Below are 13,410 nucleotides of genomic sequence, written 5' to 3'. Positions count from 1 at the left end.
TTTTACAGAGTGCTGATTGGTGCATTTACAAACCTTTAGCTAAATGCAGAGCACTGATTGGTGTGTTTACAATCCTTTAGCTAGACAGAAAAGTTCTCCAAGTCCCCACCCAACCCAGAAGCCCAGCCAGCTTCACCTCTCAATGCCCCCTCTAAACAGGACACCTCAACTGCTGTTTGGAATTGGGTGATGACCACTCTAGCTACTTCCTGCTGGATGGGGTAAAGAAGGGGCCCTGCAGTTGTAGTGTCCTCCAGAGGGGAATTCTTTAGGGCAGTGAAAGGGCCAGCTGGTCGGTCCAGAGGTCCTTGATAGAAGTTGTTAGTTGAGCTCATTTGGGGTTCCATTTGTAAGACCATCTGCAGCTTGATGGCTTCGATCCTAGAGGAAACAAATTTGACAAGGAGGTTAAAAATACAGGGCCCAAAGGTGAGTAATAGCAAGATGGCTGCCACCAGACCTAGAAAGGGGAGAAGTCATGTTGCCCAACTCCAGAGGTTGGTATAAGAGTTTGACAGGCGTTGTCTGATTTCAGAAGCCTTTTTCTGCAAATGCCAGGCAGCATCTCATACTATCCCTGACTGGTTAGTGTGAAAACAACACTCTTCCCCTAAGAAGATGCAGAGTCCTCCTTTCTCAGCAGTGAGGAGGTCTAGGCCTCGGCAGTTTTGGAAAGTCACTGTTGCCAAAGAGTCTATTTGGGATTGTAGAGTAAGGATAGATTTTGTTATTTCTTGTAAACTGTCTGAGAAATTCTTTGAGAGTGTGTGGTAGTAGGATAATGAAGTAGATAAACTGACTATTCCAGTTCCTGTAGCAGTAGCCATTCCTAACCCTATAAATAGGGGTATTAGTCATATGGCTTTGCACTGACGGACTTGAGCTTTGAGGGGTACTGATAGGGTCTGATTTCTTGGGAAAATGTTAATGTTGGAACTAAGGCTAAGGTGCAGGTGCCTGTCCAGTTAGTGGAGAGGCAGATATAGGTCAAATGTTCCACATAAGAAGAATATAACTTGGCTGGGTAGAAAGAACTGGTTGTGTATGTTAAAAAAGCATGTAAGTTTGTTGTTTTCATTTTTTCATACTTCTAGAGTACTTGCCAAGCTAACTCTGGTGAGTGTCTGGAAAGGGGTGTTGGGAGCAAAGAGAGTGACTCCCTGTGTTCTATTTTATTGTCGTCCTGGCAGGAGCTACAGTATATAGTCCTATCACGAAGAGTATGGTTAGTATGCTGTTTAATAATATGATGAAATAGTAAAAGGATTCCATTAAAGGAGCAAGGAGAGGCGTTAAAGATTATGTAGGTTTTCACTTATCTTTTTTAAGGAGGAAGGGGTTTTTCTTCAGGATCAGTGGTAGGAGCCTTTTTAGTCTGGGATGTTTCCTTCCAAAATAGGAGACGCAAGTCCTCCAATGGTTCTCAGGTGTATTGAGGTTGGTCTGGCTGATCTTGGGACTCCTGAGCTGATGGTCCCACAGGTTCCTCAGGGGATATCAAAAATTTAACTCGGGTGTGGTGAATCCAAGATTCCACTCCTGCCACCTTAACTGCAGTGGGAAGAGAGGGTTACCAAGTATGGTCCTTCCCACAAAGAGTCCATCGATGGGGAGGTAGAGGGAAGATATTTGACCAACACTAGATCTCCTGGTTGATGAAACAACTCTGTTCCCTTTACTCTGTGACATCCTTCAGGTAGGTTTTTAAGGTTTTGTTGATATTTTGCCAAAGAAGTTATATCTTTGACCAAGTTGGCCGTTTCCTGAGCAAGTAGGTGATTTGTGAGAAAAGGTCGTCCATACAGCATTTCATATGGACTGAGCCCCATTTTGTGAGGAGAATTTTGGATTTTCAACAAGGCCATGGGCAAAAAAGTAGGCCATGGGGGATGAGTTTCTTGTGTTAGTTTCCTTAAGTGCCTCTTGAGTGTTTCATTTGCCTTCTCGACCTTCCCTGAGGATTGTGGCCTCCAGGTGCAGTGACGGTCATGTTTCCCTAGTGCCCTGGAAATTCCCTGAGTTATGGTGGCTTTAAAAGCTGAACCATTGTCACTCTGTAAGCTTTGGGGAAGCCCAAATCTAGGAATTATTTCATGAATTAGGACTTTAATCACTTCCTGAGTCTTCTCTGTCTTTCAGGGGAAAACTTCTATCCAATTTGTAAAGGTATCAACACAGACCAACACGTATTGAAATCCCTTTGACTTAGGCATATGGGTGAAGTCTAACTGCCAGTCCTCTCCAGGATAGTGACCTATTCTTTGTTCCCCCAAAGGGGCCTTACGATGGACCAAGGGATTGTTCCTTTAACACACCTCACAGGCTGTGACTACTTGTCGGATGGTCCAGAGGAGATTTGGCCCTGTAAATAGGGATTTGGCCATTTAATGAGTGTTTTCAATACCCATATGAAAAGTTTGGTGGAGGGTTTTAAGTATTTTCCCCTGGCTGGCTTCGGGTATAAGTACCTTTCCTTCTTCTGTTGTTAAGCACCCTGAGGGGAGAAAACTATGCCCCCGTGAAAGTCCCTGTTCTGTTTCAGTCAGGGAATACTGGGGCTTAATCTCTTAGAGGGGGTTGTTCCATACCAAGAGTCCTTCTGTAGGTATTTCTAATGGGAGGTTCCACCTGGCAGCAATTTTGGCCTCAGCATCTGCCCAAAGGTTTCCTTCTGCCTTTTCTCCTTCACCTTTCTGATGGCTTTGGCAGTGTAAGACTGCCACCTCCTTGGGTTTTTGCATTGCATGCAATAACTCCATAATTTCCCTGTGGTGTTTGATGGGCATTCCCCCAGAGGTTAGGAACTTCGTTTCTTTCCATATTGCAGCATGGGCATGTAGGATTAGATAAGCATACTTGCTATCTGTATACACATTTATTCTTTTTCCCTTTCCCAGTTCAAAGGCTTGGGTAAGTGCCACTAGTTCTGCTAACTGGGCACCGGTCCCTGGAGGAAGAGGCTTACTTTCAGGTACAGTTACACCACTAACTATGGAATAACCTGCCCTTCATATCCCATTCTCCACAAATGAACCTCCATCGGTATATAAGTTAAGGTCAGGATTAGCTAAGGGGACTTCTAAGAGATCATATCAGGTGGCATAAATCTGGACTATAATTTGTTGGCTGTTGGGAACAGGCTCCCCAAAATCTGGCCATTAACTGGCCCCCAAACTGGCCATAAACAAAATCTCTGCAGCACTGTGACATGTTCATGATGACCATGATGCCCACGCTGGAAAGTTGTGGGTTTACTGGAATGAGGGTGAGGTATACCTGGCCCACCCACAGCGGAAAATCCCTTAAAGGCATTTTTAAACCACAAACAATAGCAAGAGGGATCTGTGCCTTAAAGTCATGCTCCTGCTGCAGATAACTAGCCAAACCCTTCTCTTTATTTCAGCTCATCCCTTTGTTTCCCATAAAGAATGCTTTTAGTTCATCTACAATCTATAGAAACAATGCTTTTCACTGGCTTGCTGTCAATAAATACGTAGGTAAATTTCTGTTTGAGGCTCTCAGCTCTGAAGGCTCTGACACCCCTGATTTCCCACTTCACACCTCTATATTTCTGTGTGTGTGTCTTTAATTCCTCTAGCACCACTGGGTTAGGGTCTCCCCAACTGAGCTGGTCTCAGCAAGTGGCATCCATTGTGGGGGCTCGAATTCAGATCAAAGGCTTGCCAGAGCAATGGTTGGAGAACGTGGAACTAAGCTGGAGGACACCCGAGTATTCTTTTTTTTTTTTTTTTGAGATGGAGTCTTGTTCTGTCACCCAGGCTGGAGTGCAGTGGTGCGATCTCGGCTCACTGCAAGCTCTGCCTCCCGGGTTCATGCCATTCTCCTACCTCAGCCTCCTGAGTAGCTGGGATTACAGGCGCCCGCCAATACACCCAGCTAATGTTTTATATTTTTAGCAGAGACAGGGTTTCACCTGTGTATCCAGGATGGTCTCGATCTCCTGACCTCGTGATCCACCCACCACGGCCTCCCAAAGTGCTGGGATTACAGGCATGAGCCACCGTGCCCGGCCACACCTGAGTACTCTTAAAGCAATCCCCATAGTGAGTAAGAAGGGGAGCTCAGAAGCATCACAGTAACAATGGGACAAGTGTGGGCTCTGGTTTGTTCCACCTTGGAACCTTTTCACACTGATGATGAGGAGGGACAGTATAATGAAGTAACAGAAGAGGTTACAGAGCAGGTTTGTTTGCCAGCTAAAACTAAAACAACAAAGGAAGGAGAGGTTCATCCCTACCCTTCTGCACCCCGTCATTATTATTTTGAAGAAAAACAGTGGCCTGACCCTCCAGATCTTTCTTTTCCGGAGGACACAGTGAAAAGCTGTTGCCCCAGTGACTGTTTGAGCAGCGCCTCGAGTGATCACTCTCAGTTCTAATCAGGCAGGAATTCAGCAAGCTAGACAAGAGGGTGATATGGAGGCTTGGCAGTTCCCTGTTAGAATATACCCCCCAGATCAACAGGGAAATATTATAGCTACATTTGAGCCTTTTCCTTTTAAATTTGGGAAAGCACATTTAGTTGATTATATCAAGGCCTATAATGGTATCGGAGGTAATCTGCATAAAGCTACTTTGTTGGCACAGGCAACGGCAGGACTGAGAGTGGATAAAGGAAATACTCTGTTTCCTGGAGCTTGTTTTAACTGTGGGAAGCATGGTCATACTAAAAAAGAATGTAGAAAAAATCAGCTAGTCAGGACACCAGATAGGGGATGAAAGAAAACTGCTGAGTCTGAAATATGTCCAAAATGTAAAAAAGGAAAACATTGGGCTAATCAGTGTCACTCTAAGTTTGATAAAGACGGGAACCCGATTTCAGGAAATGCCATGAAAGGCCCGTCCTGGGCCCCATTCCAAACCAGGGCATTTCCAGCTCAGGCCATTCCCTCACCCCTGTACAATGTCTGTCCCCTTCCACAGCTGGAGTGCCACAGTAGATTTATACTGCATAACAGCTGTGAGCCTTCTGCCTGGGGAACCCCTGCAAAAGGTCCCAACAGGAGTCTGTGGACCCTTGCCAGTGCGAATGATAGAATTACTTCTAGGCAGGTCTAGTTTAAATTTAAAAGGGATACAAATACATGCAGGAGTCACTGATTCATATTACAAAGGGGAAATTCAAATTGTTATATCTACTTCTGTTCCCTGGAAAGCAGAGCCACGAGAGGGCATAGCACAGCTCCTGATTGTGCCGTATGTGGGAATGGGGAAAAGTGAAATTAAATGAACAGGAGGATTTGGAAGCACAGACGAACAAGGCAAAGCAGCTTATTCGGTAAATCAAATTACTGATAAACATCCTACCTATAAAATAACTATTCAGGAAAATAAATTTAAAGGGTTGGGAGATACAGGAGTGGACATTTCAATCATTTCTCTACAGCACTGGCCGTCCACATGGCCAATTCAACCCACTCAATTTAACATAGTTGGAGTTGGAAAAGTCCCTGAAGTATATCAAAGTAGTATATTTTGCATTGTGAAGGGCCCCATGGACAACCTGGGACTATTCAACCAATTATAACTTCTGTACCTATAAATTTATGGGGGAGAGATTTATTACAATAATGGGGAGTACAAGTTCTAATTCCAGAACAATTATATAGCCCTCAAAGTCAACATATGATGCATAAAATGGGGTATGTCCCTGGTATGAGACTAGGAAAAAATTTGCAAGGTTTAAAGGAACCACTTCAAGCGGAAAGACAAATTCCCACCAAGGTTTAGGATATCATTTTGATGGCAGCCATTGTTAAGCCTCCAGAACCTATACCTTTAAAATGGTTAACAGATAAGCCAATTTGGATAGAACAATGGCTGCTGAGTAAAGAGAAACTGGAGACTTTAGAGAACTTAAAATTGGCCTTTAATAGTCATAGATTTAAAAGCTTGTCTCTTGACTATCTCCTTAGCTGAGCAAAACTGTAAATGGTTTGCATTTACAATTCCTGCAGTAAACAACCTGCAGCCTGCTAAGCATTTTCATTATTTTCAGATGGGTCTAGTAATGGTAAAGCTTCTTATTCTGGCTCAAAAAGTAAGATTTTCCAGACGTCCTATACTTCAGCTCAAAAGCGGAGCTTGTAGCTGTAATTGAGGTATTGACTGTTTTGATATGCCTATTAACGTGATTTCTGATTCTTCATATGTGGTTCATTCCACATAGTTAATTGAAAATGCTCAGTTATGATTTCATACAGATGAACAACAGATGACAAAAACAAAAAAGGGGGAGAAATAGTGATTACAGGACAGCCCATACACAACTGAATCTAGCATTATTAACTTTAAATTTTTTGAGCATGCCCAAAGGCCAGATGTTATCAGCAGCTGAACAGCATGTACAGAAGCCAGCTGCAAAGACAGAAGCAGAACAACTGGTTTGGTGGAAAGATCCGATAACAGAAAGTTGGGAAATAGGTACAATAATAACTTGGGGTAGAGGTTATGCTTGTGTTTCTCCAGGCCAAAATCAACAGCCAATTTGGATACCATCAAGACACCTGAAACCTTATCATGAGCCATATGCTGAGGAAGATACTCTGGGAGGATCCCCAAGACCCCCTGGTTGCAGCCATGTCGAGGCTGATGCTGAGGGGGACCCCAACTGTCATAAGTAACACCTGTCAAACACAGCCACCCACCTGGGGACAGATCAAGAAGCTGTCGCAGATGGCAGAAGAAAACCTGAGGAAAGCGGGACAACCAGTCACAATGAGTAATTTAATGGTAGCTATGATCGCAGTGATCATCATTGCCATGAGTATTCCTTAAACAAGGTCTGACACAGAGAACAATTATACTTATTGGGCATATTTATCAATCTTGGCTGGCAATAATGCCTGGATGTAATCACTCTGTGACACAGTTACACGTGCTTTCTGATCTCAGTATTTACTATAATAAATCTGCTCCTATGATTGAAGCATAACGCCCTCAAAAACCTATTTGTAAACAAAATAGAACCTGGCCAGAAATAATGAATGTACTTGTTTAGGAAGATTGCACTGCAGAACAGGCAGAGGTGCTGCACGATTCCTATGGGATCATTGTTGCTTGGTCCCCTAAGGGGATGTTTAGCTTAAATTGCACCTCTCAGTCTGCATGCCATGGCCACACTATGTCCAGCTAGTCTGAACAAAAGGGTCAGATGATAGAGATGATAAGAAGTATGGCAAGAGTTCCAATTATCTGGAACCATGGCAGCATAGTGGCATCTCAACCTCAAGTGACATGGCCTGCTCTAGGAGCTTAACATAAGGATTTGTGGAAACTGTTAATAGCTCTTAATAAGATCAAAATTTGGGAAAGAATAAAAAATCATCTAGAAGGACACTCTACAGGTTGTTTTTGGATATTGCAAAATTAAAAGAACAAATATTTAAAGCATCCCAGGCAAACCTGACCTTAATGCCAGGAACCAGAGCTTGAAGGAGCTGCAGACAGATTAGCAGCTAGTAACCAATTAAAGTGGATAAAAACAGTTAGAAACTGTGTGATTTCAATGGTGATTGTGCTATTAATCTGTGTTGTTTGTCTTTGTATAGTCTGCAGATGCAGATCCTGACTCCTGCAAGAAGTAGCTCACCATGACAAAGCTGCCTTTGCTTTTATCGCTTTGCAAATCAAAGGGGGACATGTTGGAAACAGGCCCCTCAAACTCTGGCCATTAACTGGCCCCAAAACTGGCCATAAACAAAATATCTGCAGCACTGTGACATGTTCATGATGGCCATGACACCCACGCTGGAAGGTTGTGAGTTTACTGGAATGAGGGCAAGGAACACCTGGCTCACCCCAGGGTGGAAAACCACTTAAAGGCATTCTTAAACCACAAACAATAGCATGAGCCATCTGTACCTTAAGGTCATGCTCCTGCTGCAGATAACTAGCCAAACCCATCCCTTTATTTAGGCCCATCCCTTTGTTTCCTATAAAGAATGCTTTTAGTTCATCTACAATCTATAGAAACAATGCTTTTCACTGGCTTGCTGTCAATAAATACGTGGGTAAATCTCTGTTTGAGGCTCTCAGCTCTGAAGGCTGTGATACTCCTGATTTCCCACTTCACACCTCTATATTTCTGTGTGTGTGTCTTTAATTCCTCTAGCACCGCTGAGAAAAGTGGCAGGGTTGAGGGTCATGCACGTATGTATTTGAAGCACCAGTCCCTCAAGGAGTAGTACCTGGTATCTAAGTAGGCAATTGTCTGATAGCCATAAACTTCCTCTGACACCTAATATGCCATTTACATTATGAGTAGTCCAGACAGTGAGATCCTTTCCTTGTATTATTTTGATAGCCTCTGACACTAAGACGGTCACTGCTGCAACTACCCATAAACAGTGAGGCCAGCCTTTTGCTACTACATCAATTTCATTACTCAGGTACGCCACTGGTTGTGGGGTTGTCCCACGAGTCTGAGTAAGGACTCCAAGAGCTATCCCTGCTCTCTATGTGATGTATAAAGAGAAGTTTTGTCCTGTGGGAAGGTTTAAAGCTGGAGCTTGTACTAGTGCCTGCTTTAAGGTTTTGAAGGCTGTTTCTGCCCCTAGTTCCCATTCTACTAGATAAGTATTTGCCCTCTGGGTCTCCTTGATTTGAGTATAGAGGTGCCTGGCTATCTCACTGTATCTGGGGATCCATAGTCAGCAAAAGCCGGTGATTCCAAGGAACCCCTACAACTGTTTTAATGTCTTAGGGTGAGGATAAGCCAGTATAGGCTGTATTTGTTCCTTGCTGAGGGCCCTGGTCCCTCTGGCTAAGATTAGGCCTAGACATTTGACCTGCTGTAGGCAAAGCTGGGCCTTCCACTTAGACACTTTGTACCCTTGATTAACTGGAAAGTTCAAGAGATCTAGAGTAGCCTGCTGGCATGAGGCTTCTGAACTGGTAGCCAAAAGTAAATCATCCACATACTGAAGGACCAGAGTGCCTGGACTTGAGAAGTGGCCTAGTCTTAGGCCAGTGCCTGACCAAACAGATGAGGGCTATCCCTAAACCCCCAGGGCAAGACCATCCATGTAAGTTGGGACGTGTGGTCTGTGGGATCCTCAAAGGAAAGAGAAACTGGGAGTCAGAGTGCAGGGGAATACAGAAGACAGCATCCTTGAGGCCCAGAACAGTGAACCATTCTGCTTCCTCTGGTATTTGAGAGAGCAGGGTATAGGGGTTGGGTGTAACTGGACATAGAGGAACTACTGACTCATTGATAAGTGTGAGATCTTGCACTGGTCTCCACTGACCATTCGGTTTTTGTACTAGAATTGAGGTGTTGCAGGGACTGCTGCATTTCCTTACTAAGCCTTGAACTTTTAAATGTTTAACAATATTCTGTAATCTTTTGTGACCTTCAGGCCTTAAGGGATATTGCCTTTGATAAGAAAAAGTGGTGGGCTCTGTTAGCCTGATTTGGACTGAGTGGGCATTTTTTGCCCTTCCAAATTGTTCTTCTAATGCCCAGATTTCAGGATTGATTCCCTCCTCAAGTAGGGGACAACAAATGGGTAACTTGTTCTCCATATTCATGTAGATAATAGCTCCATCTTTGGCTAATATATCCCTTCCTAATAAGGGTGTGGGACTTTCAGGCATGATAAGAAAGGCATGTGAAAAGAGCAAAGTTTCCCAGTTACAACTGAGGAGGTGGGAGAAATACCTGGTTACAGGCTGTCCCAGGATTCCTCAGATGGTAACGGACCTTGAAGACAGTTGTCTGGGACAGGAGATTAACATTGAGAAGGCCACGTCAGTGACCAGGAGGAAGTCAATTTCCTGGCCCTCAATGGTTAAACATACCCGGGTATGTTTAACAGTGAGGGTGATGACATGAGCTGGCACTTGCCCCAGGCACCCTCAGTCCTGTTTTTGGATCATCTGATTGGGGGCTTCTGGCCCAGAGAACCTTTGTCCTCTGGGGCAGTGTGCCTTCCAGTGATTGCCTCGGCATAGTGGACATGGGCGAGGGGACAGCTTGTTTCTCATTGGACAATCTTTTTTAAGGTGCCCTTGTAAACCACACTGATAACAAGTCCTACTGGCTGCTCCATTTTCTGTCCTCTCTGAACCACCAAGGTTTTGGCCTTTCTCTGATCTCACTTTTCCTTTGGGGCCTGTTCTTCTTGGTCCCCATTATAGAACACTGAGGTTGCCAGGTTTAATAATGCCCCTAAGATTTTGTTCAGGTCCCAGGGCTTGCTTTTGGAGCTTGCTCCTGATATCTGCAGCTGATTGGGTAATAAATTTATCTTTTAGAATCAATTGACCCTCCAGTGAGTCAGGTGACAGGGGAGTATATTTTCTTAAGGCCTCCCATAGCCACTCGAGGAAGTCAGAAGGATTTTCTTCCTTTCCCTGAGTTATGGTAGACATCGCTGAATAATTTATGGGCTTTTTCCTAATTCTCCTTAGTCCTTCTAGAATACAAGTCAACAGATGTTTACAACTCTAGTCCCCATGATCTGAGTCGAGGTCCCAGTGGGGATCCATACTGGGTATGGCTTGCTGACCAGTAGGGAATTTGTCTCTTTCTTTGGCTGTCATTTTATCATTTACTTGACTAAGATACCAGGTATCTCCAAACTCTCGGACTGCAGCTAAAGCCACATTCTTTTTATTAAAGGCCAGGGTTTGATCTAACAATAGCACGACATCTCTCCAAGTGAGATTGAAGGTTTGCCCTAGACCCTGTAGGACATCTATATACCTATCAGGATCATCTGAAAACTTCCCCAGTCTGCCTTGATCTGCTTTAAATCAGAGAGGGAGAAGGGGTCATGTACCCAGGTTGAGCCAAATTCCCCTCCCCCTACAGCTTGAAGGGGACATAACTGATAGCCCGGCGGGGGCTTGTGGTCCTTTGGAGATTTCTTTGCTTATATCCTTCTGGGCAGGGGAGATTAGAGAAGGCTTATCATTAATAGGAAGAGGAGCTATAGGGAGGCTAGGATATGGGGGTAAACTGAAAGATCAGCTTACTTGATCTTTCAGGTAAGGGGTGGGATGTAAATTGCAAGCTTTACATAGTTGTGTATTCTCCTTCAATGAAAAGAAAACTTGGACATAAGGTATTTCACTCCATTTGGCTTGCCTCTTATAGAAAAGGTCAAGCTGCAAGATAGTATTGTAATGTATACTTCCCTCAGGTGGCCATTTTTCCCCATCAGAGAGAGAATACTGGGGCCAGGCCACCGTGCAGAAAAAAATGAGCCGCCTCTTTTTCAGGGTTTGCAGGTCAAATTGGTCCCAATGGCTTAGGATGTATTTCAAGGGTGAGCCTGTTGATGCCTGAGTGTTTCTCATCTGAAAGACAAAACCATCCATGGTTTTGGTTTGTTTGTTTCTTCCCCTGCCCAAGAAACTGCAAAGTCCCTTGACCCTGCTGATCAGCATAGTTGTACTCACCAACGCAGCAGCAGAAACACTAGTTTTACTCCTAGACCACAAGGAAGACCAAGGAAGGTCAGATTTAGTGGCCCTTACTGATGCATTCTCAAAAACCTGCACCCTTGCCTGTCCTCCTAGACCACAAAGAGGACTGAGAAAAATCAGATTTAGTGGCCCTTACTGACACATTCTCAAAAACCTGTTAGAGTCCTAAGTCTTCTCCTGTTAGTATTGGGACTTTACCCATGTCCCAAGATGTTATGCCCCAAAAATGAAGTGGAGGGCTATACCCTGAGGGAGGGAAGGGATTTCCAGAGTTGGAAGAGTGATGCCTTTTGTCCTCATTTATATGAATAGGAAAGATACAATTTCTGAGGCTCCCCATATCCTAGCTTCAGGAATCGCTTTTGTTAGGCCTGCTTGTCTGGGGAGGGATCCTACAATTCCAGATAGACCCCTATGATGGGGCTTTTCAAGAAAAATTATGTCTTTCTGATTGGTGAGCCCAGGTGCCTACAGAAGGTAACAGAGTCCTGAAGTTTATACTAGAAATCATTCTTACAAGAGAAACTAGAAAAGCACCAGAGACAGAGAGTGGTTTTTAGAAGCGGGACTAGCCTCAGAGAAGAGAGGTGAGAGGAAGTTTGTCTGACAGGCATTAGGACCCAGGAGGCAACGGTCAGGATAGATAGGATAGATGGGCGAGTCTCGCTTGGGTGACATGACTTTGAGAGTTCCGCTCATGGCCGCAGGGTCAACCAACTTGTTGTGAGGACCCCGGAGCTAAATGATTTTCCTCTCTGTCGACCCTTGGCTCAGCCCAGAAGTACAGGAATAGCAGAAGCTGGTTCCAGGCAAGCCAATGCTCCCAACTCCGAAGAGTCAGGGATTGTTAGAGAGCCCTTTCCCAGAAAGCCTGACACCCATATCTTTAGTCCAGCAGCCATGCTAGTCGCTTTTAACCAGCTGACAGGTGCCCAGTATTTAGCCCCTGAATTCTAAGGAAAAATAGGACAGAATAGGAAGGGAAAGGGATCCGATGGTACTCACTGCTTGGCGATAGGCGATAGTCCCTTTGTGGTAACCAAAATGTGTCCAGAATTGGTTCCTTCCGGTGTGTTCTTGGTCTCACTGACTTCAAGAATGAAGCCACGGACCTGCACAGTGAGTGTTACGGTTCTTAAAGATGGTGTGTCCGGAGTTTGTTCCTTCAGATGTTTAGATGTGTCCAGAGTTTCTTCCTTCCAGTGGGTTCGTGGTCTTACTGACTTCAGGAGTGAAGCCACAGACCTTTGCAGTGAGTGTTACAGCTCTTAAAGGTGGCGCATCCAGAGTTGCTGGCTCCTCCTGGTGGGTTTGTGGTCTCGCTGACCTCAGGAGTGAAGCCACAGACCTTCGCAGTGAGTGTTATAGCTCATAAAGGTAGTGCAGACCCAAAGAGTGAGCAGCAGCAAGATTTATTGTGAAGAGCGAACAAACAAAGCTTCCATGGTGTGGAAAGGGACCGGAGCACGTTGCCACTGCTGGCTCGGGTGCCCAACTTTTATTTCCTTATTTGGCCCCACCCACATCCTGTCGATTGGTCCATTTTACAGAGCACTGATTGGTCCATTTTACAGAGTGCTGATTGGTACATTTTTACAGAGTGCTGATTGGTGCGTTTTTAAAGAGTGCTAATTGGTGCATTTACAAACCTTTAGCTAGACACAGAGTGCTGATTGGTGCATTTTTACAGAGTGCTGATTGGTGTGTTTACAATCCTTTAGCTACACAGAAAAGTTCTCCAAGTCCCCATCCAACCCAGAAGCCCAGCCAGCTTCACCTCTCAATGTGAGTTACTGTTCTATTCATCATATTAGTTGTTGCCTAAATACTTTATTTTTTTCATTGTGTTATTGTTTTATAGGCCCTGTGAGATTTATGCTTTAAGGAGGTTCTATTTTGGTGCACATAAAGCTTTTGTTTAAATTTTTAAAACTCCTTTTAGAATCTCTGATAATGC

The 13,410-nt window shown here is 44.4% G+C and overlaps 1 long non-coding RNA gene across 1 annotated transcript; it reads right to left on the bottom strand.

The window, feature by feature from the left end:
* Positions 1–1,077: 1,077 nt before the first annotated feature.
* Positions 1,078–12,614, bottom strand: LOC117094541. Its single transcript, XR_004441573.1, has 2 exons — positions 12,459–12,614; positions 1,078–1,551 (listed from the first exon to the last, which is right to left on the bottom strand). It is a non-coding gene; the product is annotated as an uncharacterized LOC117094541 (long non-coding RNA).
* Between the last annotated feature and the right edge of the window lie 796 nt (positions 12,615–13,410).

This window comes from Trachypithecus francoisi, unplaced genomic scaffold (genome assembly GCF_009764315.1).
Source record: "Trachypithecus francoisi isolate TF-2019V2 unplaced genomic scaffold, Tfra_2.0 Lachesis_group13, whole genome shotgun sequence".
NCBI lineage: Eukaryota > Metazoa > Chordata > Mammalia > Primates > Cercopithecidae > Trachypithecus > Trachypithecus francoisi.
The sequence above is the reverse complement of the archived record's forward strand: the minus strand, read 5'-3'. Positions and strand labels throughout refer to the sequence as shown.